The sequence below is a fragment of the Drosophila nasuta genome, unplaced genomic scaffold, assembly GCF_023558535.2.
Source record: "Drosophila nasuta strain 15112-1781.00 unplaced genomic scaffold, ASM2355853v1 ctg382_pilon, whole genome shotgun sequence".
In the NCBI taxonomy this organism is placed as follows: domain Eukaryota; kingdom Metazoa; phylum Arthropoda; class Insecta; order Diptera; family Drosophilidae; genus Drosophila; species Drosophila nasuta.
In genome coordinates, this window is record NW_026869545.1 from 1 (window position 1) to 6,390 (window position 6,390).

Genomic DNA, 6,390 nt, shown 5'->3' on the forward strand with positions numbered 1-6,390 from the left:
TCCCAAATCCCGATTTGGTGGCATAAAATCGAATATTGCATCTATCGAGCTGAAACTTGGCATACTTCATTAATAGACCACTCTAAATATTTAAGCAAACTTTCAAGTAAGTTTGACCACGCCTACTCCAATGCCCATATAGACATCATGACGTATACGTGATATTTTATTTAAATTTTTTTTTGTTTTTATTTATTGCTCTCTTTTTTCGTCACTCAGTGTACATTCATCTATTTGACCAAATACAAGTTCAACCAGCGCGGAAGAGTGGCGCCCGCTGTCCATCCACACGTCCAGCAACGTGGCGTGACAGAATTCAAGCACATCTAAATAATTAAAGCATCGGAAAAGCCGCAAAAAGCCGCAAACCAAACTATTATTAAAATTTAATATAAAGTGTCTACTATTGTTTAACATACATTAAACAACGCACAAATACGCAGAACACCTTTTTTTCCTCTACAGAAGACGAACACTTTTGTCAGCTTTTTGATTTCCTTGGACAACACAAAACAGTACAAATATATAACGTTAATCAAATTACCACACAAACTGTGTTTATTATTCGTAATTAACATACCTCCAACTTTAATATCCATTTTAAATAATAGAAAAATATTGTTTAGTTTAGATTTGCCAAGCGCTCAAAGTTATTAAAAATTTCCCGCCAATTTTGTCACAAAAATCAGCTGCTCAATCACCTGACTTTAAACATCTGTAAAATTGCAAGATTGCATTTTTGACAAAAATATTTATTGATACTTTCTATCTAGGGTATCTAGTTTAAATATATAAAAAAAAAATTCAGATTTTCTTCCATGAAATTTTGGACTTTATGCCACCAAATCGGGATTTGGGACCATAGTGCAGCGAGAACGTTCGAGGCTGAGAGTAAATTGTAAGCAGCCGCTCCACGCACGTTTGCGCACATAAATCAATTACAGTGCTGAGTGGAAGCTAAAAAAAAAGTAGAAGTAGGGAAGTAGGGAAGAGACATAAGGCGTTGCTGGGCGTGGCTTGTGTGTGTGTGTGAGTGAGGAAAATCGTTGGTCCTTTTGTGAAAGCGAAAATTTTAACGCAATAAAGAGCAACCTGCACTTCCTTGGGCTCACGAAAATTTGAAAACTTTTTAATACTTTCCAGTCAGTAAGCGATATGATAGATAGAGTCAACGAGAGGGGCGAAAGAGAGAGCGAGCAGATAGCGAGAGTGGTGGGAGAGTTGAAGTGGAAGGAAGTGGCAAATGTTAACGTCAACTTTACGATATCAAGCCACAGGCCTCGTCGTGATTGCTGAGCAGCCGCAGCTAGCAATAGACCCACAGAAATCATAACAGATGGTGCTCTTCTAGTATCAGGAACAAATTATGGTTGTAATCAATAATACATCCTATTTTAACGAAAAAGAAAAATATTAAACTATATAAAAGACAAAAAATTTACAAACTATTTAGTAACTGAATACCAACCTACTAATATCACAGAATTACAAATGGAAAACATAAGCGTTTTATCAAGAATTGTTATCACTTTTAGAAAATAACCATTCTAAAATAACATTTTTATTATTTGTATTAATTTTAATATTATTTGTGATAAAACTTCTTAAGTACCGGCCCGCATATTTCAATTATTGTAACCTTTTAAAATCAAAAGAATTCTGAAAATCAAAATTATAATTTACCAAATCAAGAATTAGAGCTTGATACTTTAAGTAAATTAAATCAAAAAAGTCGAAGATTTGTTAAAACCATTAAGTATCGGGGACGATACTATCTTAGGAAGGGGAGTTATCACCCAGCCTCACATAACAAATCGTATTGGAAATATAAACACTTTCAATTTCTCACTCTTCAGAATATTTCCAATTAGTCCAATTCCAATTGCGCAGTCATTTTTGATGTAAACAATTATGCGTTAGCATAAACACACTTAGTTATAAAGCCCAGATCATAATGCGCACACCCTAAATGTAAACTCAACAGCGAATGCTGACATGTCAAAACGCAATTGTAAACACAATTGAATTTCACACTTCGATCTTTGATTTCATAATCCGTTTTGTAAACATAAAAGAAGCTTTTGTCCCATCTTAGCTGACTTGCAGCATAAGTCCACTTTTGTACTTTTAGTTCTAATTTGATATCCGAATAAAGCGGAAGCTTGCAGCTCCCAACAAACAAATATATTTTTCTATTCAGTACAACTGAATTGATTAATTTGCACACTCTTAATTACGCAGTGTCAATATGCCGATGCGCATATGCAAATACGCAGTGTTAATGTGCCGAAACGCACCCACAACTACGGAGTGTCAATATGCCGACACTAGATGCTCCACTACTCTCTTCGACACGGCAATACGGACATATACACGTCCTCGTGTCTGGAATGACTATCTCATTTTATTGCAACATTCCATTTTTATTTAATAACGGATGATATTTAAAAACAAAACTGCCAAATAAAACTCAAATTCATATATTCTTCCTAAACATAACTTTACTTTAACATATCTTAGGTTATATTCTCTTATAGACCATTTCTTTCATTTACAAATTCAAGCAAAAGATCGTTTAACATTTTTGAATTTTACAAATCAAATCATCAATTCCTCGTCCATTGCCAATCACCTGACTTGTCGAAAACACTTCAGTTTCAACAGACCTTTGAACAGACTTTGTTCTTTGTAATTTACATCAAGCTCTTCTGGAACTTGCACATCCTAAAACTTTTGCAAGCTTTCATGTGGATACTTGTAACGTCTATTGTTCTGTGTAGACTTTTAAAACTTATCTGTCTCCATTTAATACCTCAACACCCAAAAGGTCCTTTTGAACTTTCAATTGTTGTCTCTTGCTGTTTTTAAGCAACACAAAGTCACCCACACGGAACCTAATTATCTTAGCCAAATTTATTTTACAAAATTTTTATACCCGCTACCTATAGGGTATGTATGTATGTATACAACAGGTAGAAGAAGGCATCTCTGACCATATAAAGTATATATATTCTTGATCAGCATCAAAAACCGAGACGATCTAGCCATGCCCGTCTGTCCGTATGAACACCTAGATCTCAGAGACTATAAGAGATGGAGCTATAATTTTTTTTCTGACAGTATTTGTTATGTTTGCAGATCAAGTTTGTTTCAAATTTTTGCCACGACCACTACCGCTCCTGCAAATCAATAATAACAAGAGTAATATTAAAGCTAGACGTGCGAATTTTGGTATATACAATAATAACAATGGTCTTTGTGATTCCTAAAAATTTGGTTTGATCAGATAAAAATTGTTTAGTTATAATACCCTTCTACCCTATGGGTAGCGGGTATAAAAATAATATTGTAATTGGTAAAAAAATATTGGATCAAGGGTTATTGGTGGAAGTTTCTTATGATAATTTTAAGATTGTTTAAACTAAAGTTGTGAATGTTTGTGAAACCGTTCCACATACTAATTCTGATAAGATTAAAACTGAAATGCTCGGAAATTAAAAATAAAAGAAGTTTGAATATTACTAAAGCAATACTCAAAATCTTTTTATCGAAGGAAGAAGTGTATGAGCGGTTGCAACTTGCATTAGACGTTCAGGATTCTCATTTAATGAGATTCCATTCTTGAAATTCCATTAGCTGTGGGATAAAATCGAAGAGAAGATACATCCAACTTTCAAGAAAATAGAATTGCTAGTGTCTTTGCTCCTAAAAACATGGAAGATGTTGCTAGATATGAGAAGAAGAAACAAGTAAGAAAGCTACAGTCGAGTGTGCTCGAGTGTCTGTCCGTCTGTCCGTATTGTAACGAACACCGTCTTGGGCGTCGTCTTATAATAGGACGACCCGTTGATTGGGCAGCAAACTGGAAGCATACTCTGCCTACATTGTCGACTAAAGTTCAGGGAAAGTGGGTGGGTCTTTTGCCACCTAGTAAGCTGCCGTGCCACACAGATAAAGAAGGTAGACAGAGTTAAGACGGGAACAGACAGGATAGGCTATCAACCGATAGACCGGTTAAGAAGTATATGCATTCAACATATAAATATGAAGAACGAAGAAAGTTATGTTCTTCTTCTCTACCCTCCCAACCTGTAAAAGCTTTTGGCTCTATGCCTTTACCCAAATTTAGCAACAACAAGTAATATCAGGTGCCTATTACTTTATAATTTATTTCAACTTCATGATTATTCAACGGTGTTAAGATGAAAAGACTTCAAAAATACTTTAATGCATGAACAAAACTTCATTTTTATGCATTATTTGCCTACTGTACTACTTTTATCTAGTATTTCCTAATAGGATGGGTATGAATATAATACTAATAAGAATAATAATAACAATAATAATAGCTGTCATATACGAATGATTTCGGTGCGGCTATGCCGTACTTACACATACTCTTTATACGCTGCTTTTCTTACTGCATCGATATATCGACAGGCCTGTGATGATTGATGAGTTGATGAGCTGGGTGGAACTTCAAAAGGAATTAGAATATATAACAGCTTTGATATAATATTATATACATACCATACCCATATGAGGACTTACTATTTGATTATATCTAACTTAAAATATAATACTAAATATAAAATTTAAATTTAAATTCAAATATGAATTATATTTCAATACTATTTTTAATTGAATTTACGTTATATTGTTGAACATTTTATATGGCAAAAGAAAAATTATATACGAGAAAAGAAACAGCAACAAAGGCGGCAGCGAGTGCAATAGCCCTTTCGACGGTGTCAGAAGCAGCAACGAACAAGTATGAAAGCTACAGTCGAGGTGTACTCGACTGTGAGATACCCGCTACCCATTTTGAATAAAAAGCAATATATTTTGCGGTATTATTCTCAAAATATACCAAATATGCTGCAAAATACTAAAAATATACCAAATGGTATATGTGGTATATCGATATAGTACCGCATTCAAAATATACCATAGACAGCACAATGTACCAGATTGTCGGCCAAAACAACTCAGACCCCTAGTAAGTAGGCGTTTTTGCCCATACAAAAGTATTTCTTTAATAACTGCGACAATTTTTATCTGATCGCAAGCAAATTTTCAGGGATCATAACTACTATAGTTATTACTGTATATACCAAAATTCGTAACTCTAAATTACGCTTGTTATTCGATTTTTTGATTTGCAGGGGCGGAAGTGGGCGTGGCAAAAATTTGAAACAAACTTGATCTGCGTGCAAGCATAACAAATGCTGTCGAGAAAAAATTATAGCTCTATCTCTTATAGTCTCTGAGATCTAGGTGTTCATACGGACAGACGGACAGACGGACGGACGGACAGACGGACATGACTATATCGTCTCGGCTGTTGACGCTGATCAAGAATATATATACTTTATAGGGTCGGAGATGCCTTCTTCTACCTGTTACATACATTTCCTGCCGGCACAAAAGTTATAGCCACCCTTCTACCCCTATGGGTAGCGGGTATAAAACGGCAGTGGTCTCCAGTGGCAATCGCACTGTCAACACAACATCCAATAAGAGATGCGACGACGAGTGGCGGCACAGATCTCAATGCCGACGAGTGGTGCAGGCTCGGCAACTCATAGCAGCGAGTTGCAGCAACGAGTCTGCGAAACGCGCAGCCTCAGCAGCGCATGGCGCAACTTCCACGATGATAATGAGAAGTGGCAAACGATCAGCTCTATGCTAATCCGTTCTCTCAAAAGGGTTTATCCGACGCTTGTGTTCCCTTTGGAACCGTTTTAGCAACGCATGGCGTCGGTTCTACAGCCTCCTGCTGTCTTGGGTGTCACTAAACTGGTGACTCAAGTGCAAATATCTAGGCGTTTGGTGGCAACTCCCTTTGCAAAGTTGTTGCTCACGCCTTTTTGGCGCGGGTCCTCTGCAGTTGCAGATCAGTTGGTGTGTGCTGTACAGTGGTCGTTGCCACGTGATTACATACACAATATCCTACACCAGGAAAAACGTACTAATTAAAATTATGAAATTTGGTTTTCTCGCTACGTACCTTGTAAAACCAACGAGAGGGCCAAAGAAAATCAAAACAATGCACTTTGAAAAGTGCGCACTTCCGAACAACACCAATAAAATATATATATTTAACATTGTGACGGATGCCGTCAGATTTATTTTCAATATTTTGCTGCGGCACTATATCTTTGTAGCTTTCGAATTGAAAAGAGATGGTCTAGCCTAGATTAAGCGGGAATATCGATATTGCTTGATTAATCTAAGTTCGATATCGATATTATTTAATACGATACTTATGTGAATGGCAAAAGTGATCCTGCCAACCAACTCACCGCAAATATTCGATAGATAATTAATAATATACTAACATCTGTTGGCGGCTGGCAAAAATCCTCTGCTGAACCCTCCCCGAGGGTG

General features: G+C 36.3%; 1 long non-coding RNA gene across 2 annotated transcripts; it reads right to left on the reverse strand.

Annotated features, from left to right (window-relative positions):
* Positions 1 to 235: 235 nt before the first annotated feature.
* On the reverse strand, positions 236 to 664 carry LOC132797944 (uncharacterized). Of its 2 annotated transcripts, none has more exons than XR_009633834.1 (3): positions 581 to 664; positions 420 to 497; positions 236 to 326 (listed from the first exon to the last, which is right to left on the reverse strand). It is a non-coding gene; the product is annotated as an uncharacterized LOC132797944 (long non-coding RNA). The 2 variants fall into 2 exon arrangements; XR_009633835.1 differs by having other exon boundaries at positions 294 to 373.
* Between the last annotated feature and the right edge of the window lie 5,726 nt (positions 665 to 6,390).